Here is a 26152-nt window from a genome sequence, read left to right as displayed (position 1 = left end):
TGGGTGTGGATCTCTTTGTCTTTGCCATACTTGAGTTGTTGCGCTTCTTGGATGTCTAAATTAATTTTTATCATCAAATTTGGGAAGTTTTCAGCCATTATTTCTTGTACAGCCTACCCAACATTCATAATTGACTCTGATCCCTGGAGGCGTCTTCTTGGGTATCTTTTCCCCTGCTTATTTTCATTAAGCTTATGGCTGCTCTGCCATTTTGCTTTAACAAAAAGTTTTTATCTTCCTCTTAAACACCCTTCATTAAGATCTCTATTGTTTACAACCATGCCCACGAGAAGATCTCTACTTTCCAGTGAGGAATAAGACAGAAAGAAGTGAAAGAAAATGAGTTAATATGGAAACTTTCTCATGCTATGAATTCAAAGATGCACCTTCTCCTTTTTATAGTTTGTACTTAAAGTCAGGTTTTTATCTCCCCAGAAAGCAAAAACAAAAACAAAACACAAAAATACCCAGCACTTTTATAAAATCACTGGCTATGAAGAAATATAAAATATGAACAGACCAATTACTATTAAGGAGATTGACTCAGTGATCAAAATTCTCTCAAGAAAGAAAAGCCCATGACCAGATGGCTTCACTGGTGAATTCTACCAGACATTTAAAGAAAAATTAATATTGATTTATCTCAAATTCTGTCAAAAAATAAAAATAAAAAGAATAAGAGGAAAGACTTCCAAACTCATTGTGCTAGGCCAACATTATTCTGAAAACAAAACCAGACAAGAACCCTAAAAAAACAAAAACAAAAAGAAAGTTACAGGCCAATATCCCTGATGAGTGCAAATACAAAAATTTTAAACAAAATATTAACAAACTGAATTCAATAGTACACTGAAAAGAATCATACACCATGATCAACTGGGATCTATTCCAGAGATGCAGGGATGTTTCAGTTATATATATATCACATACACACACACAATGGAAAATTATTCAGCCATGAGACAGAAGGAAATCTTGCGATTTATAATAACATGGATGGACCTTGAGGCCATAAGTGAAATGAGACAGAGAAACACAAATACTCTATGATGTCACTTATATGTGGAATCTGAAATAGCCAAACTCATGGGAACTGACTAGACTGTTGGTTACCGTGGGCTGGATGGTGGGGTAAAAGGGGAGATGTTGGTCAAAGTGTACAAATTTCCTGTTATAATATGAATAAGTTCTGGGTATCTAATATACAACATAGTGATTATAGTTAATTATATTGTATTATATACTTGAAAGTTACTAAAAGAGCAAATCTTAAATGCTGTCACCACAAAAAGGATGGTAATTATATTATGTAATAAAAGATTTATCTATACTATGGTGGCGATCACTTTGCTATATAAGTGTGTCAAATCATCACGTTGTGTACCTTCAGTGTACACAATGTTATGCCAATTATATCTTGATAAAGCTGGAAAAAAATCAGCACTTCACCATTAAAAATTTAAAAAAAGAAACAATCTTTAAAATGCCTTTCAGTGCACTGTAAAAGACCACAGACATGTTCAGACAGATATGCAAACAAATGCAAATCTTCTGTCAAAGTAGATGCTGATATCAAGGAATTAAACTCTGTTTATTTAAACCTAAGCAGCAGAGAAAGAGAATGTTTTTATTTATTCTGACTGACTGCAGATATGACCCATTAAAATGGAAAGAAAAAAACACATAGATGAGTTAAAGTAGAAAGTTCCCTAAATATGACTGTCTTAAATTCTTTCTTACAGAAGAAGTATGGTCTGTATAAATAGATAGATGATAGATAGAGATATAAGATAGATAGATAGATAGATAGATAGATAGATAGATAGATAGATAGATAGATGGATGATAAATAAGGAAACCACAGACAGTTGATGAGCTGCCTAAAAAATCCTGATACAATTGTTTAATCTCTGTCTCATTTTTTTTATTTTTTTTATTATAAGGGTAAAACATGATAGTTTGTCCTATGCCTGCCTTGCCATTGTGTTCTTTAGAATTAGCAGGGATTTCTAAAATGTGATGCAGTTGTTAAATTGGTTTGGCAATTTTAAATGTGAGTAAGTGCTTAGGAAGTTCTGAAACTGGAGAGAAATGGGAAGGACAAATTGTCCATGGAATTGAAGGAACTAGGCATAGATATAATGAAAAGATAATACTTTGGAGACATTTTGTGTTTTTAGTTAGCAGTTTGCTAATGTTGAGGTTTAAATCTAGAGCCACTCTTGGAAAACAGGAATCTCACTAATACAAAATGCCAGTCTTTGATACTGCTGCCGTACTAGAGGTTGAATGAATAAAAAAAACACGAGAGCAAACAGTTTGCATGTGCTAAATAAAAGGAATGGAAGCCTATGTCTTAAGATATGGGGAGCAATCAAATGTTTGTTTGGTGGTGCTTTTCTTCATACCGAGGCAACAAATTGGATAAAGTCTGTGATTGGTCTGCTATAAAAGGCCATTTTAGCAAGCAATTTGCTGTGTGTAGGCACAATTACATCCTCTCTCCATTAGTAGAAACCTAAGGGGATATTTAAAGGATAAGTGTTTCTCGTTCATTTTAGAGTGAAAAAACAAAACAAAAAAATCCTCATGCTTTCTTGAGAAACCTCTAAGGATAAATGCATTTGGGAAAATACAACTCGCTACACAAGACATGTTCCAATATCACTATCTTGATGAAGAAATAAAATGTAAAGAACAAATTCAGGTTACCATTAACATCCTTCACCTAAAGTACCTGTAAAAAGTATATTCTAGTTGTCTTGATAGTCACTCTTTTTTAAATACAATTTATTGTTTCCCAGTTCTATATCTTTGTCATGTTTTTACCTGGCAAATATCATTTTTCAACATCATTGTGCATTCATTCATTCATTCATTCATGTATGCATACATCTACTTCCTAGATATTTATTGTTCATCTTACATGGGTTGGAACTTGTATAAATTCTCTGGATATAGTATGTATCAACTCTCTCGAAATCTTACCCTTGTTTTGTATGATCAACTAAAATCCCATTTCCTTCAAGAAATCTCTGGGATTTACTCTATAAGAATTAATGGCTACCCCACTAACACCCTTATACCATGTTTTTCAAAATCTCTATTGTTGTCTCTGTGTGTGTGTGTGTTTGTGTGTGTGTGTGTGTGTGCCTGTGTTTCCAATAAGTACTTAATAAATATACTTGTTAAATAGAGTTAAAGACTCAAAAGTCAAAAAGGGAAAAATTGTTCTAAAGTTAAGGAAATCTTGTGTGTCTACATTTCCAAAATGTTATGTATGTTATACATTGTTTGCTGCAACTCCATTTATTAGCTGTTAATAGTTACCTTTTAACCTCAGGGCATAAACATATTTGTTGAAATAGTAGCTTCTTTAGCAGAAGATTTTGTTTAGGTTGAAATTGAATGGCGTATTTTTGAGAACAAACATGGCTTCCACTAATTTATTTTTGAAATTTTTGTGAGTGAATAACTATATCATATTATGGTTCTTAGTCTTCACTTCAAATTATTATCATTTTTGGGAACTTTTATAAAAAATGGAAATATCTGAATTCCATCAAAAATATAAACTATTTTTAGAATATTTGAGGCATAATGAGCAAAAGATGATGGGTAGAAATAGAAGATGTAATAAATATTGTTTTTGGCTACTCGACATCCCTTTTCTCTTCATTTCGTAATTGCATCTGCATTTTCCTTTAAAGAACTTCCATTCTCTTTTAACACACATAGTTCTGATTGTGGTACCTTCTCCCCCATTCCTCTAAGCCCTAGACACGATCTTATAACAGTATTTTGGTGGCCAGGCATAGCACTATATATCTTTAATCAAAATGATTGGTTGAGAAATGTGCACAGGAACTAAGCCTAATCAATTAGAGTCCTTTTGGGAGTGTTGTTGTAAGATATTGATTGGAAAAAGGCACTCTTTGGCTGCAGGGGTAGATAACTAGTAGAATAAAAATAGTGTGAAATCACTTTGCCAAAATGTAGGAAGAATCTTCCTGAAAATTATGCCAATGCAAAGGAGAGGAAGATCAAGAGATGGAAAGAGATAGATTACTTATAACAACATATGGTGTCTTGGATTCAGTTCTGCACCGTGTGTAGGATAGCTTTAATTTTCCTCTTTAGACACACATGACCCCTTTTCCACTCTACTTTGTGCCCAGGTAGAATAACCAGTATACACTGCATTAAAGTGCTTCCTTGCCTTCTAGTTTTTCATTGAGCTTGGCTATTAGAGTCAGAAACAAGAAATTGAAAAGTGGGTGACTTTGAGGTTATTCTCCCCAGTTTATTAACTGCTAGATTGCTATCATTCCATATACTTAATTTTTCTTCCAAGGACAGCAATTTATGTTAGAAAGATCCCCTCCAAACAACTATCTAAAGTGACTTCCAGTAAATCTTCACTCCCATAAGTCGTGAGGCCTAATGGTAATAATTGCTTCCTGCTATTGCTATCCTGTAAGTATTACACTCTCCTGTATTGGTTTCTCTAATTCTTATTTTGGTTAGTTGGTTCTTTATAAAGCTGTCATCTAATTAAAATAAAATAAAAATATTTCTTTCCAAAATACTTGACTCCAGAGATTTAGTACCATATAGTAATAGTAACCCTCACTTTTATTGATATTGATACAGAAGGATATCATATTAGCTGCTACGTAAATGTTTCTTCTGATTGTTTCTTGAACTTTCTATATAAAGTAAGATAATTATCTTAATATTCAAAATAAACAAGAGCAGGCATTCACCAAGATAAACAAAGTAATGATGAATATTTATATGTATTAATTCAATGGTTTGTTTTACATCTAAATAGGAAAAGAAAAACTTTTGACTAGATGTAGGAAGTCACTGATAGATATAATAATGTTAATAGGCAGAAAGAAAGGGTCACCCGGGAGAGAGGGGGGAGGAATGGGGAAGGAGGAAGTGTGGGAAACAAAGGAAAGAGGAGATGGCATCATTCTAAGAAAAGGTGCAGCTAGAGCTAATTGTAATGGATTATAACACTACCATATTTCCCCCAAAATAAGAGCGGGTCTTATATTCATTTTTGCTTCAAAATACGCATTAGGGCTTATTTTCAGGGGATGTCTTTTCATGTACAGCAATCTACATTTATTCATGTAAAACAATCTACATTTATTCATGTACAAAAATCTACATTTATTCTAATACAGTAATCTTCTGGAACATCGTTATAACTCTCCAAACCCCGAATTCCAGCTTGAATTTCTTGCGACTCCATTTCCCATAGAACCATTGGCCCCAATCTCTCGTGTCCAGCAATAGAGCTCTCCTTAATGAGTACTTCTTGTCCATGTAGCCTGCTCGTAGTGCATTGGCAACATAGCTGTCAGTGATTTTATCCCATGAATTCTTCACCCAAGTCACGACCTCTTGCAGGCTAGGCTTCACAAAGTTTCCACGCTGGTTTTCTCCATTCTCTTTTCAATGTAGTCATTGATTTCCATGCGCAAATGGTCCTTGAATGGCTTGTTTATTGCAATATCAAGCGTTTGGAGATAGGCAGTCATTCCTGCGGGAATCATTATTTGATCTATTCTTCTCTCTGCAAGGAAGTTCTTCATGTCTTTAGCATGGTGAGTGCTGGCTGAATCCCAGACTAGCAGATCTCTTTGGCCACCTCACAAAACAAGTGACAGCATTATATTGACCCACTTCCTTATAACCGTTTGTGTGCACCAGGCTTTTTTGGTTTCAAGAACATAAATGCCTGAAACACATTCAACCTTATCTTCCTTGCCCTTAGATATAATTATAAGTGGGGCTTTCTTTCCATCCAGATGAATTGCCAAAATACAGGTAACACATGCAGTTTCGTAACCAGTGGAGGGAATGTAGATTGACGACTCACCCCTCTGGTCAACTGTCATTTGAGATCCTTGGCCCATAAACACTGCAGTTTCATCCATAACAATCATGTTGGAGAGTTGGTATTTAGAAAAGTCGATGCCATCAACAAAGGACTTGAATGCAAGTGCACATTTAATAACTGCAGTATCTTCCAGCTTGAACAGTGTTGTCAATCTTAGAGACAGTTCATATCGCTGAAGGAAGCCATTCAGCCAGTGTTGTTACGCTTTGAATTCTTCTGGGGATATTTCTAATTGTGGTGCCATTGCAAGGGCAAATGCTTGAATATCAGTCCTGTGCACAACCAAAGCCTTTGCTCTCCTGTCAGCAATCCATTCACAGATGATGTCTTCCAGCTCAGGAAATAATGGTTGCTGACCTAATCCACCCTCGCGCTTCTTACCATTTCCCTCGTCCACCTGTTGATTGAGGTTATCGTACTCTGCTCTCCATTTTTGGACCATTGGGAGATCTGACTTCTTCTCTTTGCAGAAAGCTGTAAGATTCTTGCCTTGGGAGTCCTCCACGATTCCTTTCTTATACGTAATAGAATAGCTCTTTCTTTTTTCACTCATCATGTCTGGTAGACAAAATATTATTCCTTTTAAATCTACCATTAAATCAAGTGTTAATTGAAGATGTACAAGACAGGAGTGGCAACAAAAATGATGACAGTTAAGAATGATGGTCCACACAAAAGTGATGAAAAATTTCAGGCACCGAAATTCAGAAAACATTTCTTTCACACAAGTGCATTAAGTACGTCCGTTACAACACACAACATATTGAATTATGAAGATTTATATTAGACACAACCATGTCCGTTCGTTATCAAGTGCACACGTTATTTGTTCGTTGTGTCTGTACTCTGATCGGTCATTCGGCAATAAGTCTCGAGTTCTTCTGCTTACATAGGCATTTACCTCTCATCCAAAAACACCCACTTGGGTATTTACAAATAATTATGATTTATGTTATCATTTAAATATTATTGTCAATAATATGATTTATTTATATTTAATTACATATTAATATTATTATTTTATAATTCAATACATCTGTTGTGTGTTGCATCAGACATACTAAATGCATCCGTCTGGCTGACAATCTTAACTGGGGCTTATTTTGGGGGTTGGGCTTATGTTACAAGCATCCTGAAAAATCATGCTAGGGCCTATTTTCTGGTTAGGTCTTATTTTCGGGGAAATATGGTGTTAGCATTACAGAAAAAAATCTCCACCCCCTGTGTTGCCATGACACTTCCTACACAGGCCACATAAAAAACAAGGGACTCCCACCACCCGAGGGGAAGGAGTAGTCAGTGAGGACAGCAAGGACCTGCCTATAAACACCTATAATGCCACCTCTAAATCTTGACTATTTCAGACCCTTAGGGTTTAGAATAAACCCTAAGCTTCTTTGTTTTTCAGGGCAGTTGCTGTTCCTCTGGGCCTGCCCACTCTCACAACATCTTGAGAGTGTCCTTTTTTTATTTTATTTTTTTAATTTTATTTTATTAAATTTATTGGGGTGACAATTGTTAGTAAAATTACATAGATTTCAGGTGTACAATTCTGTATTACATCATCTATAAATCCCATTGTGTGTTCATCACCCAGAGTCAGTTCTCCTTCCATCACCATATATTGGATCCCCCTTACCCTCATCTCCCACCCCCCAACCCCCACCCCCCTTACCCTCTGGCTTGTCCTTTTTTTAAAAAAAATAAATTCCCTGCTTGCTTGGCTTTTTTCGCGTGACTTATTCGGTACGTCCTTGAATTCTTTCCTGTGATGATACCAAGAACCTGTTCTCCAATAACAAAAAGAGTCCTACATGCCCAATCATCCTCGGCATGAGCTTAGTTCAGGATTTGTAGCCTGAAATTTGCTATCTTGATTTCCTTGCAAAACACACTACAATACACTGCAGTAATATTTTGAGGAGTACTGCAGATAATTATCAATGCTCCAAGAAATGCTATGTGTTAGTGGAAGCACATTTCCTTGTGCAACCAGCCTTGCCATTGAAATCACTCCACTTTCACAGGATTTGTAAACTCATAACTTTTGGCTAATATGCTAAGAATTAACTACTGTTTTCTTGTCACTGAAAAGGGATAGAGGATTTATTAATCAGATACTTAGAAAAGCTAAAACTACTGCAATTCAAATGTCTTCTCCTATATTTCTCATGTTCATAAGTTAATACAAAATTAAATTTAATTGATTTCTATAGAAAATGTTTAGAAAATGGTTAGAAGTGATGGTGTATGTGTCACTATTCTGTGCATGAATCCACAATACAGATAAAACGTACCTTCTACTCTCAAGGAGTCAACAATTGAACCAAAGAAAAGAACAGGAACACATGATAGCTTTAGCTAATGAGAAAAAAGAGACATATTACATCATGTAAACAGTGTTTGGAATATACAGGAGGTAGAGGAATCACAGTGGAGAAGAAGACCTTGTCAACACTCGGCATGGTGAGGAGCTTTGTCACTCAGGATGGGAAATAGATATCATGCACAGACTCCTTCCGAAGCTGTATTACATCATGATCACTGTAATTTATGGAATGCTAGGTGTGAATCGACACTGAATTGCATACTATCTCAAATATTATTTAGTTTAATATTTGCAGCAACCATAGGAGATAGGCAACAAGGTATTCTCAATTTTTCACATTAAGAAGTAGAAGCACAAAATGGTTGTGAATAAATTGTTCAGGGTCACTCAACTAATAAATCAAAGAATCCTTATTCAAAACCTGAGTACTCTGCCTGTAACATCCAAGCTTTTAAGCCCTATATAATATTGCTTCTTAATATAGTTCAAGAAAGACAATTTAATTTCTGTGGATTAGGCGCATTATCATAAGGCCAAAGAACAAATTGCATGAGGCCTGGCTGATGGTGCCATGGATTGTTTTATTTTTCTAATTTGTTTACACACATATACACATACATATTTTTTTAGCTTTTCAAGTTACCTATAATACTTGTATGTCATTATCACCAGAAGTTTCAATGTCAAGCACGCTGTGTTTCAATTCTAGAAGAATAAAGGAACCCATCGTTTTGGCTATGCCTAATATACATTTGCATTTTGTCACACGTCAGCTTGAAATATCATGGGGTAAATATTACATGAGTATTTCTCTTTTAAAATCCACATTTTCCAAGAATGCATATTATTCATGAAAACTGCACTAGCATATTCATTCAAGGATTTGGAAAATAACTCGATGATGCTTTAGGGATTTGGGTCTCCCTTTCCTTCCACCCTGTATTCCTCTCCTCCATTTAAATTATTTAAAAACCATGTTTGAAAATGTAAATAAATTTTCCTTTTATCTTTTTAATTGTAGTCCATGTGCAGCTTGGTCTTTTCTGCCTGATTTTCTCAAGGTTATTGTGAGATTTTTTTTCCCTTTAATTTTGCTACAGCATAAAACATTGGAAATTGACAAAATCATCAATTATAATGTGAATAGTAAAAGGATAAGCAGAAATCAAACAATTGTTTACATGTGATTTATATGAGTCCAAAGTAAAAGAAGTTACTTTTAAAATAAAAACAAAATTTAGTTACTCAGTAGCAATTTGCAATGGGAATGTTTGGAAACTGATGAAATGTCACAACTGACATTAACAAAAACTTTCTCTCCTATAATAGGGGGATTTTTTTTTCTTCCCTTGCCCCTGCCCTTTACCCACTCCATATTTTTTGTGTTACAGAAAATAGGTCTGTGGAACACTTGTTTTAGTTGTCTAAATGACTGCTGAAGTATTTTTTTAACTTTGAGTAATTGTCCTAATTTCTAGGAATATACATATTCAGAAACTGTATACTCTTTAGTTAATTGGCTTGAAATCACAAGTTTGTAAAATGTACTTCCCTATTCAAAAAGGAAACTTCAAGTTTGTATGAAAAAGACAACACAAATCTTGTAGATGACTCTTCTTTCAAGCCAGTTGAAGCCAGGGTAAAGACACAGATTTCACTGAAGGTAAATATCAAAAACTATGATAAATTTGCGGAGAATGTATTGTCTCGTGCAACCAAATGAGACTGTGTGCTTGGAAGGCACATAGATCTAAAGAACATTTCTAGTTCCACTTACTGCATTTTAAGTTGTAAATGATATACATCTATTTTATTTTAGGTTTCTACTTACAACATGAAAATTATTGCTATCTTTCATTCATTATCTATAATTATTTCAACGTATATCTTTATTATAATAAACTTCTATGAAGAAGCCCTACATATTGACTCACCATGGATAGTTGAATTTTCCAGACATCTGACAGCTTAAAACTTAGACCTCTGACATTTTTTATTTTAAGTAATTTGATTAGAAATATTTCTTAAATATAATATGAATTAACAAATATATCCAAAATATGTTGTATATTTTATGATGATGCATATTGATTATTTTAAAAGTTCAGCTTTATAGTTTTGAACATTTTTAACAGCTGCGCCCCCTCATCTATGGTCTTAAAATGTCCAAGTATTTCTGATTCACAAATTTGTAAGAATTTACATTTATATACACACACAAGCTCTTCCTATGTGTACTGAAAAATCTCTAACTTTTTTTTAAATGATATTAAGTTTATCAATTACAGTTGACATTCAATATTATATTAGTTTCAAGTGTACAAATAGTGATTAGACATTTATATAACTTACAAAATGATCACACTGATATATCTAGCACCCATCTGACACCATACATAGTTATTACAATATTATTGACTATATTCCCTATGCTGTAGTTTACATCCCTATGACCATTTGTGGCTACTAATTTGTACTTCTTAATCCCTTCCCTTTTCTCACTCATCCCCTCTCCATTTGGCAACCATCAAAATGTTCTCTGTATCTATGCGTTTGTTTGTTTATCTGTTCCTTTATTTGTTTTTTAGATTCCACATATAAGTGAAATTATAAGGTATTTGTCTTCCTCTGTCTAACTTACTCCACTCAGCACGATGCCCTCTATGTCCACCCATGCTGTTGCATATGGCAAGGTTTTATTCTTTTTTTATGGCTGAGTAATATGCCATTGTATGAGTGTATATATATATATCACATTTTTTATCCATTCATCTACTGATGGACAGTTAGATTGCTTCCATATCTTCGCTATTGTAAGTAATGCTATAATGAGCATATAAATGCATATGTCTTTTCAAATTAGAGTTTTGGGTTTCTTCAGATAAATACTCAGAAGTGGAATTACTGGCTCCTTCTTTGCCTCTTGCTATAGCCTTTATTTTGAAGTCTACTTTTGTCTGATACAAGTATTGCTACTTCAGATTTTTTGTTTTTTTTTCATGAAATATCTTTTTCCATCCCTTTACTTTCAGTCTGTGTGTGTCTTTTGATCTGAAGTGAGTCTCTTGTAGGCAGCATATGTGAGAGTCTTGTTTTATTATCCATTCACCCACCCTATCTTTTGATTGGAGCGTTTAATCCATTTACATTTAAAGTAATTGTTGATAGATAAGTAGTTATTGCCATTTTGTTATTCACATTTTGTTTTATCTTTTTCTCTTCTTTTTCTCAAAGATACCCCTTTAATATTTCTTGTAATACCAGTTTGGTGGTGATGAACTCCTTTAGTTTTTTCTTGTCTGGGAAGTGCTTTAACTGTCCTTTGATTCTAAATGATAGTTTTGCTGGGTAGATTAATCTTGGTTTTAGGTCCTTGTTTTCATCACTTTGAATATTTTGTGCCAGTCCCTTCTGGTCTGCAAAGTTTCTGTTGAAAAATCAGCTGACAGTCTTGTGGGAGTTCCCTTGTAGGTAACTAACTGCTTTTTCTCTTGATGCTTTTAAGACTCCCTCTTTTTCTTTACCTTATGGCATTTTAATTATGATAGGTCTTGGTGTGGGCCTCTTGTTTGGGATTCTCTTTACTACCTGGGCTTCTATGTCTATGTCCTTCACCAGGTTAGGGAAGTTTTCTGTCATTATTTTTTCAAATAAATCTTCAACTCCTTTTCTCTCTCCTCTCCTTCTGGAACCCTTATGATGTGAATGTTGGTACATTTGAAATTGTCCCACTGCTCCCTTAAACTATCGTCATTTTTTTTGGATTCTTTTTGCTGTTCTGATAGGGTGTTTTCTGCTACCATATCTTCTAAAATTGATTCGATCCTTTGCTTCATGTAATCTACTGTTGATTCCCTTGAATATATTCTTCATTTCAGTTATTGTATTCTTCATTTCTGACTGGTTCTTTTTTATGTTTCCTATCTCCATTTTTATGTTTCTTATCTCATTGTTGAAGTTCTTGCTCAGATTACTGAGCATCCTTATAACCAGTGTTATGAACTCTGCATCTGGTAGATTACTTGTGTCCATTTGGTTTAGTTCTTTTTCTGGAGTTTTGTTCTGATACTTCATTTGGGACATGTTTCTTTGTCTCCCCATTTTGGCTGCCTCCCTCTGTTTGTTTTTATGTGTTAGTAGAGCTTCTATGTCTTCCAGTCTTGGTAGAGTGGACTTATGTAGTAAGTGTGCTGTGGGGCCCAGTGTCACAGTCTCCTGGTCCCCTGAGCCAGGTATTCCAGGTATGTCCCTTGTGTGGGTTATGTTGCTGTTGAGCCTTGGTTACTGTTTGCATGTCAGTGGGATGGATTGACCCTCACATTGATTGGTTGTGAGAATCGGCCCTGACTAGAGTGGAGGAGCTGTTGTGCAGGGACTAACCCTATGGTTCTTGCACAGTCTGACCTTTGGGTGTGTCATTAGTGGTGGTGGTTGGGTGGTGCTCTGGTGTGGTCTAAAGCTGGCTATTGGATATGTGGTTATGGGACCTCTTGGGATGGTGTTTGTGCAGGCAAAGGTCAGCAGCTCCCTGTGCCCTGCCTAGGGCTACTTGGTATGAGCTATAAAGTGACCTGAAGATGGTTGCCCTTTGTTCTGGGCTTGGAGGTGCCTGGGAGAGGTTCAGCTATGAAACAAAGCTGGCTTCTGCTAGTGCCAGGCTTAGGGCTGCTTAGCAAGAGGTACGGGGCATGCCAAGGACTAATGCTGCTTATTTGGGGTTTGTGAACCTATGAGAGATTTTAGGAATGTTCACAGCATGAGCCAAGACAGGCTGTTTACATGGAAAAGCCACTGGAAGTGGTTTGAGTGGGCCTAAATTTTGGGTGGGGCAGAGTATCAGGGAATTACTAGGGTGAGGTGAATAGGGATAGCCAGGTTGAAGGAGATTCAGATGTGGTGCCTGCCTGTGTCTGCATGCTGGGTGGGGAGAAGGCGCAACAAAGGAATGATGGTTTCTGCTAACATTTCTGTCTGGAAGAAAGCTGCCCCTCCAGCCCTCATCTTGTAGCAAGACAATTCAGATCCTCCCCATGTTTCCCTGGCTCCTTTCAAGCTATTGCCCAGTGCTGGAACTCAGAGCGAGTGAGTTTACCAATGAGTAAGTCCAAGTTGGGCCCTTTAAGAGGAACATCTGTGACTCCAGCTGGTCTCCTACTCAGCCAAAATTTTCGCTGGTTTTCTCAGCCAGAAGTTATGAGGATTTATCTTTATGGCACTAGAAAACTGGGCTGGGGAGCCTGGTGTGGGGGTAGGACTCCTCATTCCTCAGGTTGGACCTCTGTAGCTGAGATATCCCTCTAGAGTTTTATCCACCACATGTTGGTGTGGGATCAGCCATTCTGCATCTCTACCCCTCCTATCAGTCCCTACATGGTTTCTTCTGTATATCCTTAGTTATAGGACTTCTGTTCAGCTAGACTTTAGGTGATTCTCAATGATGGTTGTTCTGTAGTTTAGTTGTAATTTTGAGGTGGTCATGGGATGAGGTGAGCATATTTACCTGCTCTGCCATCTTGACTGGGTCCCTAAAGTCTACTAGAATATGAAGAGCCAGACCTGCTTTACTTGTTCTACTTGTTGAAGCTAAAGCTCAGATATACATCTTTTGAGACTGAAATAACACATAATTTTGCCTAGAAATTAGTTACTTATAAATTGTTCACTGTCTTTCAGACTGGAAAATAACAATTCCAGTTGTTGAATGAATTTTGGAAGGACTCTATAAATGTACTCTTCCAAAACCTCTAAAAGAATATCAGTGTTGAAAAAGCATCATTTCTACCAAAGAAGTGATATAAAAGTATAGAATGCTGTACTTCTCCTTACTCTTCACATTAGAGTCCAACTTCATCCTTGCCATAAAGAAATCTCATCTCTCATAGAGTTATCCCTAATGGACTGCTTGCATGGACCTCAATGTAAACAATTACTTAAGATCTTTCATTTAAATTTACATGCCACGTTTATTTCCAATGCGTATCTCAACACTCACTGTGCTTGTGAATATGCCAACTCCTGAATATTCCAGTGATGGCAGTATATTCCCTGGAACTGATTGTATGTCACCAAGGCAAATTCACTTTTTTTATTGGAGAAATACTTTGTGAAATACTTTTTATCCTTCCTCACCATCAAGTCTCATGTCCGGACATCAAAATACACCAAGGCATTTCTAAATAAGCATGTAGTTATCCTTTACTTCTCTCTTTCTCTCATAGTATAGTTGAAATTCACCAGAACATTTTTTTGGCTCTGCCTTCAAAATGTATCCAGAATCTGATGTTTTATCACCATTTCCAATTTTCTATTCCTAACCAAGCCACCATCAAATTCTCACCTAGACTATTGTAATAAGCACCTTACTGGTTTTCCTTACTCTACTTTTGACCACTTATTTACTCTCATCATAGAAGAGAAAATAATCTAAAATCTATATCAAATAATTTTTTTTTATGTAAAACTCTGGTGTTTTCCCATCTTGGCGAGAGGAATAGTTAAAATATTTCCAATAGCCTACAAAGTCCTAATTCATTTTGACCCCTTGTTAATTCTCTGACCATATCTTCTACTAGACTCTCCACCATTCATTCTTCTAAACTCACACTGGTCTGTTTAAACTTCCTTGAATAACTATATCAAGTATACTTCCACTTCAGGGCCTTTACATTAACCATTCCCTCTATTGGGAACACTTTCCTTGGATATCTAAATGGATTACAGCCTCACCTCTTTCAGTTTTCTGCTCAAATGTCACTTTTTTTAAAGAAATATACCTGATGACCTTACTAAAATTCAGTCCTTTCTCACACTCTCAATTTACCATCGCTGCTTTATTTTTTCCATAACCTTATTTGCCTTTTCTGTCTAGTATCTATCTATCTATCTATCTATCTATCTATCTATCTATCTATCTATCTATCTATCTATCTATCTACCTATCTACCTATCGTGTATCTATCTTCTACTTATTTACCTATTTCACATCTATTTATCTTTAAACTTTACTTACTTTTATTTTTTTTATTGTATGTCTCTCCTCACTAGAATGAAAACTCCATGAGAGGAAGGGTTGTTTCTGCTTTTACAATGATGTATCTCAATTACCTAGCATATAATAGATCCTCAATAAATAATTTGATCAATAAATTGTCTTTACAAGAGAAAGAACCAGCATATTAACGTCTACGTTTTCTTTGTGAGAAAGATTTTTGGCCTTCTTGTGATTTTTCTCTCTTCTTTCTGGAGTACATAAAGAAGCATATTAGGAAGAGTGGATTTTGTAAACTTACATACACACACACACACACACACACACACACACACACACACAACACACACCTTGGTCATTCAATCATTGCTGACTTATTGAACATTTAATTTACTCAGAACCAAGCAACCAAGCATTCTCTGTAAAAAGAAAGAAAACGAGACTATGTTTTTACCTCTAAAGTTAAACTGGTAATTTTTAAATGACAAATTCTCTTAACAAACAAACAAGCAAAAATATGTGTACAAACTTCCACTTTACCAGGTAGCCCATGAAGAAATCAATACATATTTTATAATTAACTAAGTTGTAATGTCAGCTTTTTGCTATTCTATTAAATTCCCCCAAATTTAAATGACCCACAATTTCTGGTCTTTCTGAATTCTTAGCTTTTATTTTGATAATATATCTGTTTTCCTTTGGTGTCAGCCTGTTATTTTTTTTTATTATTTTTATTTTTTTTGGCTTTTAGTGTGCCAAATTTTTAGTGTGTACAATATTTGTGTTTCTTTAAATCTGTAAATTTTCTTAATTTTAACTTCATTATAGAAAAATTCAAACATTTACAAATTTAGAGAAAATTTTACAATGAAATATCATGTACATATCATCCAGCTTCAACAATTAACCTTTCACAATTCTTGTTCCATCTAGCCTACCTCCGTTTTTTTTTGTTGTTTTTTTTTTTGTTTTTTCTGGACGGAGAATTTTAAAGCAAATCTAAGGCAATTACAGATTATACAATTTCAACCATAAATTTTCAGTCTATTACTAATACATAAAGATTTTTTAGAAAAACCACATACCAAAATCCACATTGAGAATAATTTTCAACATTATATCAGATCTACATAATATGTATATAGGTGTGTATATATGCATATATGTGTATATAAACACATAGACGTGTGTGTGTGTGTGTGTGTGTGTGTGTGTGTGTGTGTGTAATTTTAGAAAATTGTCACTGCCTTGTGTTTTTCCTTTATATGATTGCAAATTCTGTTAGGAGAAGAAATTGAAACTGTGTGGTAGCTACCACTATAGTAGCTCACAAGCAGTGTGTAATAAATACTTGTAGATATCTGATGCATATATTCTTAATCATCTATGAAAACCAGCACAATCTTATATGGTGTTATCAAAAACTATGGTGAATGCTGCTGCCGAGTGCCATCCAACAAAAAGGCAGGGATCTTCAATACGGGAAGTGGCCCATCGAAACTTAGTAACAGTGTGTGACAAGTTTCAACTTGTTCAGTGCAATCAGTTGGGTGTGAGCTACAGTTGAGAAAAGATGTGTTTTAAAGGGTGCCATAAATCATCCTCCATCATGACAATGTTCTGTGTCACACATTGCTTCTTGTATATGGCAATTTCTGTCAAATAAAAACATCACACAGTGTGTCCTCATCCACTTTATTCACTGGATCTGGCACGGTGCAACTTCTGGCTCTTCCCCAAAGTTAAAATGACCATGAAAGGTAAACATTTTGAATTGACTCAGGACATCGAGGCAGCCACGACAGCACAACTAAAGACACTCATGAAAGAGGACTTCCAGAACTGCTTCAGAAAGTGGCAAGAATTATGGGATAAGTGTGTTCTAAGTGAGGGGGAGTATTTTGAAGGGCATTAATGGCAATGAGTTTTACTGTAACAAATTTTTTATTTATTTAAACATTTACTGTAGTTTTCGATCACACCTCGTTACATCCCAAAAGATTGGAACCAGATTCTTTATTTTTGTACATCAAATCCAGTAAGGTGGCTTAAGATCCTCATTTGCCTGACAAAGGGAGTGGAAAAGTCTACGCTGCAGGAATAGGTTAGTATCTATCCTAGGCCTATCTCTCTATATGGGATCTTAGAGCCCATAGGAGGACTGTAAATTACTATGTGCTGTTGAACCCGATATCTAGATAATTAAGGCCTAAGTAACTGTGAATGCATTGTGTTGCATACTGTTATTTGAAGAGTTTACCTTGCATTGTTGCAGAATTTTTGTATGTATATAATTATTTCCATGATGTTGAACTTGAAAGCCAGCTTAGTTAAAGGAGGATACCATGTTGTAAAAACATACCTTGACTTGAGATTTACACTCTTCTTTATGATCATATCTTTGACTGAGTTTGTGATTCTTTACTGCAATAAAAACATTCCCTTAGAAATAATTTAAATGAAGACAGCATCCCAAGTGAAGGTTATATAGGATAGCATGTATAAAGATAAGCAATAAAAGAAAAATACAAAGAAAGTTGCCCTGATAAAACATGCTGTGGTTTTATTAAAACACTTTATCTCTACAGTCCCTGTTTAATAAAATAAGTGTTTAGAAACTTAAAAAATATATTAGTGTATGGAGGTCATGTGTCTAGACTTTATTAATATCCCGACAATAGTCCTCAGGATGCATGAAAAGTAATAAACCAAGTTTCTGTGGAGAAAAAAGGATAGATACACTTTTCAAATGTACAACTGATGCAAATCTGAGTAATTCCTTATACGCACAGAGGCCCACACACAAATTTACCCTAGATATTAATTTCATATGATGGGGACAAGACTACTGAGTATTTTGTTATAAACTGTGCTTTTATTATAATCAATATGAAATATAATATATAATGAAACTTAGGCTTTTCTACCATACACAAGACCAGGAAATTCCACAAAACATTCATAAGACTTCCATTATTTTAATAATGATATAAAATATTTTTCAACCAACTGCTTGTTTTTGGTTCAATAGATATCTTGGGGCAGAGTTGCAGGTTTCAATATTTCTGACTTTTACCACGATTGTCATTTCATTTGGTTTCAAATTGCAATTTTTCCCAATTACTCTGATAGTATGTGTGTTTGTGTGTGTGTTTGTGTGTGTGTGTGTGTGTGTGTGTGTGTGTGTATGTTTCTATTGAGTTGATTTTGGCTTCAGATGGTTGTACATAGCAAGTAGAAGTAACTCACTTTTAACATCCTTGTTTAACATCTCATGTCACAGACTTATCTGAAGTAGTCATCTACACAATTTCATTCTACATACATCTAATTAATTTTCATGTTAGCAAATTGATTAGAAAACTAATTCACCCACTAATAACACATTAGGAGATTTTCTCAGAAATATATGTAGAGAGTAGAAAATAAGCAAGTTTCTAGTTAAAACTGGTCTGTAACATGTCTTACAATTATAAAAAAAAATAATAACATATATATGTAATGAATACTTATTATATGTTAGATATCAGGCTACATATCACACATAATCCTCAAAATCATACCCCTGGAATAGTGAATATTATCATGATTTAGAACTAAAGAAACTTAAACTAAGATGGTTAAATAATTTTTCCCAAGATCACAAATTCTTAAGTGGTGGATCTAATATTCAAATCTAGTGATGCTTTGATGTTTAACATTTCAATATTCCTCTTCAATATGATAGAAAAATATTTAATGCAATCAATAAAAGCATAATAGCTCTTAACCAGAAAGAATGTCTTTTGCAGATCATATTTTGGTGAGATTCTTAGAAATTACAAGGGAGATGGCACTGAATTTATTAAGAAAATGACCATAAATATTAGAGGTAATACTGGTTCCTTTCAAATAAGCCCCAAAGAATCTATGTGGTTAAGGTAAACAAATAAATATTGAGAGTAGAAAATGGAGCAGTTACAAAAATAATTTTTAAAAAACTGTTTTATAATAGCTGGCCACATTGGGCTTATCTTCTCTCCTACAGTATGGCTGCCAGCCGAAAACTGCTCTCCAGTGAAACTGGATAATGCTTCTGAGAGTGGATTCTAGTGTGAGTGCTGGGGTCTGATAGAGAAGCAACTTTGAGAGTGAAGTAAATCTAGACCTCCACAAAAATCAGTAAGGGAAAATAAACAGGTACATCTTGCTCTGCTTAAGAGGAAAATATTTTGATCTGCCTCCACGCATCCTGCATTAGACTCTGAGTTGTTCAGTTTTGTTTGCCCCATGTTGCAGAAAGCAATTAAATCAGCAGGATTGCACAATTGTACATAACCTTATTAATTTTATAATTATAATTTCATAATAGCAACCAAAGGAATGAGCTTAACTATTCCTCAGAACCTTCCAGTATAGAGAATAGGTGAGGCAATATGGAGTAATGAGCACCATGGTTTATTTCCATGGCTGTGATCATACCAATAGGTATAAGAGAAATGAATGATTCCCAAGAGCTTCCTAAACTCCAAAGTGTTTTGCAAGATTTTTAATTTAGCACTCATATCATCTTACTCTAAGTTCTCTATTCAAAGCCCACCTGAACGTTACCTATTCCTCACCCACCCAATGCGGAACTAACACATCCAAATCTAGGCTACCTCTGCTTAATACATTCTTGATTTCCATGCAATATATTCATTATAACACCGTTAGTACAGTGCTTCCCTGAAAATAAGACCTAGCCGGACAATCAGCTCTAATACGTCTTTTGGAGCAAAAATTAACATAAGACCAGGTCTTACAGTAAAATAAGACCGGGTCTTATATAGTATAATATAATATGAGACTGGGTCTTACATTAAGTTTTTGCTCCAAAAGACGCATTAGAGCTGATTGTCTGGCTGGGTCTTATTTTCAGGGAAACACGGTATAAGGAGGGGCTCTCATATTTGTGACAAATACTAATCACCACTATATCATCTATTCTTTATCAATAACTAACTCAGATTCCATCTATCAGTGGTGCATCACACTTTTATAATCACAGGAATGTAGAATCTTCTGAGCTTTTTGGTATTGTATTTCTTATATTATTTTCATGTATCCCACACTAATTTCCTTTTTCATCTCATGCAGTATTGCAGCTTAAGTTGCTATGCATGTGTTCATGGCTCCTGTGGTAAAGATTTCTAGCTGTCCACCAGAATCTATTTTTCCTTCCCTTGATAGTAACAGAACTGCCGCTTGGTACATGATTGTCCGACCTTCCTTGCAGTTAAGGTTGGCCGCCACTTACTACATAAGGCATACCATGACAATTACCCAACTTTGGCCATGCAGAGGATGCCAGTGCTGAAGAAGAGGTTGTAAGGAATCTGAGCTCCTTAAGGACTTTGATGAGAAGAGCTGACTTGCTAAACTGGATCAAGTCATACCTCTGCGCAAAATTCTCCACTGGATCCCAGTATAAGAGTAAAAACAAACTCCTTTTAACAACATATGAAGCAATATGCTTCTACAGGTTAATATGATTTACTTTTTTTGCTTCTTTCATGTACTGATTCAAAAGTCACCTTATTGAGGCTTTTTCTAGATACTATATTTAGATTTGTGCCCCTCTCATATGTCTTAGCTTTTGTCCTACTTTCTTTCCTTTATTAACTCTATCTGAAAATTTAAATAGTTTACTTAGTTTTCTTATTTCTCTCTTACCCATAAAAAGGCACATGCCAAAGGTCATATGATTTTAAAATATGACAACAATTTATTATTTCTTATATTTCTGTGGATTAAGAATTGAGGTAGGACTCAGCTGAGTGGTTTTTCTGTTCCCATAATATTGGCCGAGGTGGCCCATGTAGCCATATTCAGCTGGGAACTCTGCTAGGGCTAGAAAGTCTCAGCCTACAAACCTCTCTTGTGGCCTCTAAACATTCAGTTATCTGTCCTGGACATTTTTTACGGCATAGTGACTGAGACCCAAGAATGCAAAACCAGAAGATGCCCGGATATCTATAAAGTTTAGGCCTAAAGTAAGAACAGCGTCATTTGAACCACGTTATATTGGTCAAACCAGTGTAATGTAATGCTCCTTTAAAATATTATAAAATATAATGATCATTATAAAAATATATAAGTATATATATTAAAGCTTCTGATTTTTTAAATTAAATTTATTGAGGTGACATTGGTTAGTAAAATTATATAGGTTTCAAGTGTACATTTCTATAATAGATCACCATATATTTGATCCCCTTTTCCTTCCTGAAGTCTATTTTGTCAGATATAAGTATGACTATACCCACATTTCTCTGAATGCCATTTTTTGGAGTGTCGTTTTCCACCCTTTCACTTTGAGTCTATATTTGTCCTTGCCGCTGAGATGTGTCTCTTGATGGAAGCATATGGTTGGGTTTTGTTTTTTGATTGAATCTGCTACTCTGTGCTGTTTTATTGGTGAGTTCAGTCCATTTACATTTAGGGTGACTATTGATATATGACGATTTCTTATAGCCATTTTATATTTTGTTTTCTGGTAGCTCAGTGTCTCCATTGTTTCTTTGCCTTTGTGTTTCTCTCTGCTATTTTAGTTTAGTGGTGTTCTATGACTTTTTTCCCTCCGTTTCTTCTTTTTTTATGTTATGTGTCTCAGTTCTGTATATATATTTTTTGAGTGTTTACCATTAAGTTTATGTAAAATAGTTTCATATATACAGTAGTCTTTTTCCTTTAGCATGCATCTTATCTCCATTCCCCTTTGCAAATTCAGACCTCCCCTTTTGTGTTTTTGCACTCTCCCCTTTTGTGTTTTTGTTGTCACTAATTATCCCTATTTACGCTGTGAGTTCATTTCCAAGTGGCAGTACCAAATTTTCTTTTGCTCTTTTTCTTTTTTTATGTTTTTATCTCCTTTAACCTTTATGTTATATTTAAAGGTATGCTGCCCTATTCTGAATAAGTGTTGCCGTTTCCTGCTTTTGTCTGTCTGTTAGTCATGTTACTCATAGTTTTGTATCCTTTCATCTTTACTTCAATTAGATTAACCCCCTTCAGTATTTCCTGTAATGCAGGCCTTGTGGTGGAAAATTCCCTCAGCTTCTGTGTATCTGGGAAGGTCTTTATTCCTCCTTCATGTCTAAAGAATAACTTTGCTGGATACATTTTTCTTGGCTGGTAATTTCTCTCTTTCAATAGTTTGAATATTTGACTCTACTCCCTCCAAGCTTGTAGCATTTCTGCTGAAAAATCTGATGATAATTTAATGGGCTTTCCTTTGTAGGTTACCATCTTCTTTTTCCTGGCTGCCTTGAGAATTCTTACCTGGTCATTAATTTTTGACAGTTTCAATATAATGTTCCTTGGAGACGGCCTTTTTGGATTGCAATAATTAGGTGTTCTGTTTGCTTTGTGGATTTGAGGGTCCAGTTCTTTCCATAGGCTTGGGAAGCTCTCAGCAACTCTTTGTTTGAATAGTCTCTCTGTTACCTCTCTTTTTCTTCTCTTTCTGGTATACCCAGTATTCTTACATCGCTCTTTCTGATGGAGTCATATAGTTCTTGTAGAGTTCTTTCATTTCTTTCAACTCTCAAGTTTCTCTCTTCTTCTATCGGTGTCATTTCCAGGTTTCTATCTTTGATGTCACTGAGTCTTTCCTCCATCTGGTCAACTTTACTACCTAAGCTGGTTATTTCATTCTTCATCTCTTTTACTGAGATTTTTAGATCCAGTATTTCTCTTTGGTTTCTTTTTTAAATTTTAATCTCTTTCATAAAGTATTCAGTTTGTTCAATGATTTTATTTCTGAGTTCATTAAACTTCCTACCTTAGATTTCTTATGTTTTATTGAGGTTTTTCAGAATCTTGAATTCTGTGTCATTTAAGTCACATATTTCCATGTCTTTAGTTTGTTTTCTGGAGATTTTTCCTTTCTTTCTGAGCTGCCTTGTTACCTTGGTTGTTCATGGCTTTGATGGACTATTTCTCTTGGGCATTTATAGGAATTATCTCTGCTGCAGATTGATACAGAGGTCTTTCTTTTGTTTTCCACTATGCGGTGCTGGATTGTTTTATTTTCACTTGCTTTTTTCTGGCTTCTCCTGGTGGAAGATTCTCTGCTGTTGTGGGTATCTCCTCTGCGACCAGGTTGCCTCAGTCTCAGGGTAGCTCTCCCATGGGAGAATGTGGTGGTGATGGGGTCCTGAGCCCCTGAAATCCCCATGCTGCCCCTGTAGCCAGATGCAGTGCAGCACTGACTGAACTGTCCTACATGCCCCTGGAGGGACTGGCTGTGAAAGGTGGAGGCAGGGTGGGCTAGGAGAGGCAGCTGGTGTTCTTGTGGCTCTGTTCTCCTGTCAGTAATGGCGACTTCCAGACAACAACTGCCTTGCCTCTATATCTCCTCCCTTGTCACTGGAATTATCTAGTGTGTGTTCACTGCTCAGAAACTGTCTCTCTAGTTCTCAGGGCTGTAGATATCCTGCTCTTTAACTCGACACTCACTGCTACAGTTCCTTCTGGGGCCCACTGCTAGCTCTGGGAGAGTGCAGGGAGGTTAGCTCTAGGAGGGTGGGGGAGCCTGCCAGGCTCTGTAGCTTTGTTTTCTGCCTGGCAGTGAGGGCTCCTAGACCACAGCTGTTGTACTTCTGTGTTCAGTCTTTGTCCCAAGGTCTCTGCCCCAATTGCTGGGTTCAGCCATATTATATGCTGATCACTCAGGCAGGACTGTGAACCACCGAGAGTACACCTACAGCCTGAAATTCCCCCTCTCCTGAGACTGGTAGTGAGCTACAGGCTGTGTCCGTGTACCCATCTCTGCTCTTCTCCCTTCCCTCCTCCCCTGTTTGCCCCATTCGTCCACTTTCAGATGTTTCAATGCACGATCTCTCAGACATTTTTGTGTGTTGCACAGGAGATCCTTTGTTGAATTATAGCTCATTAACGTGTGACTTCAAGTGGAGACATCAAAAGGACCCCTCATGCCGCCATGCTTCTGATGGTTACTTTTGTGGGGGGTTTTAATCGTTGAATTTTCAGTTTAGAATACCTAGGCTTTAGAATTGAAATGGCACTAATTAGCAGTGTGTTTAATTTTTCTTGGATCTTCTGTATTAATATGTCTTGATATGTCAGTGAGTTATATTTAATGATATTTTCTCAGAAAAATTATTGTTAAGTTTATGAGGGTATCATTGTATTGCACATATGAAAACATTAATTTAAATGAATTTGTTATTCCATGCTTCTAGGACATGAGTCAAGGGGTTATGGGGTCATCTATTCTGATACAGCATCTTCATCATTAGAATTTGCTCTGGTATAGTAGTTACTGTTGCTAATAAATATTTATGTACACATTTTAAATTCCATTCTTAGAAGTGAACCCATACTAAGATAATAACTTCATGGAAAGAGTAATTGGATCTTCCCATTATCTTGTTCAGTCACGCGATTACATATTTAAGGCCCTGACTTAACTAATAAATTTTTTTGTTGTGTTTTTCTCTTTCCTTCAGATACCATATCTGAAGTTTTGAACTATGTCAGCAATAACTGACGACTGGTGCAAATTAAGTCATTAGATAGTTTTGAGATACACCCAACAAATTTACATTGTGGTCATTTAAAATATAATTACTAACTTAGAGTTAAAAGGAAACTCAAATAGCACTTTCTGTTTGTAGCCTTAGATAGATTGATGACAAGTGATAATACATAGTTATATGGACCTATGTGGGTCTGGGATAGTATTCCTATTTAAATTCCTGGGAATTTTTTGAGCAGAATTAGTGTTCTGTACTTTGAAGGCAATATCGTCATCTAAAGAAAATTAAGGTAATTCATTCCATCGTCTATTTTCTGAACAGCTTGCCACGTGTTTATAAAGGTGTTCAACAGATATAGTCTTTGTCAATCCCAATGAAAAATTAAAAAGCTCTACTAGTATATACTAGCACTGTCCAAATATAATGAGAGCCACATAGCTAACTGTAAATTTTCTTTTTTTTTTTTATTAAATTTATTGAGGTGACAATTGTTAGTAAAATTACATAGATTTCAGGTGTACAATTCTGTATTACATCATCTATAAATCCCATTGTGTGTTCATCACCCAGAGTCAGTTCTCCTTCCATCACCATATATTCGATCCCCCTTACCCTCTTCTCCCACCCCCCACCCCCCACCCCCCTTACCCTCTGGCAACCACAAAACCATTGTCTGTGTCTATGAGTTTCTGTTTCTCATTTGTTTGTCTTGTTCTTTTGTTGCTTTTGGTTTATATACCACATATCAGTGAAATCACCAGAATATACAAGGAACTCATGCAATTCAACAACAAAAAAACAAACAACCCAATTGAAAAAATGGGCAGAGGACTTGAAGAGACATTTCTCCAAAGAGGACATACAAATGGCAAATAGACATATGAAAAAATGCTCAACATCACTAATCATCAGAGAAATGCAAATCAAAACCACAATGAGATATCACCTCACCCCATTCAGAATGGCGATCATCAACAAGACAAATAGTAACAAATGTTGGAGAGGCTGTAAATTTTCTAATAGTCACATTGAAGAAAATAAAAATAAATAGGTGACCTAATTTTAATAATATATTTTATTTTACCCAATATCACCAAGCTATTTTTATTTAACAACTAATCAATATAAACTTATTAATGAGCTATTTTACATTTGATTCATATTAAGCCTTTGAAATCCAATGTGTTTTATACTTACAGCACATCTCAATTAGAACTAGTCACATGTCAATGGTTCAAAAGCCACAGATGGGGTTGGCTATAATATTGAACAGTACAGGTTTATACAATATATAGGAGCAAGGAAATGAAGAGTGGCAAGGAAAGTCCATACGAGTAATGTATTTCAAAAGTTATGCCTTAGAATTACATAAGAAAGTCTGTTCATCAATTTCT

The sequence above is a fragment of the Rhinolophus sinicus genome, chromosome X (genome assembly GCF_036562045.2).
Source record: "Rhinolophus sinicus isolate RSC01 chromosome X, ASM3656204v1, whole genome shotgun sequence".
Classification (NCBI taxonomy): Eukaryota; Metazoa; Chordata; class Mammalia; order Chiroptera; family Rhinolophidae; genus Rhinolophus; species Rhinolophus sinicus.
This window is presented reverse-complemented; position numbering follows the sequence as displayed.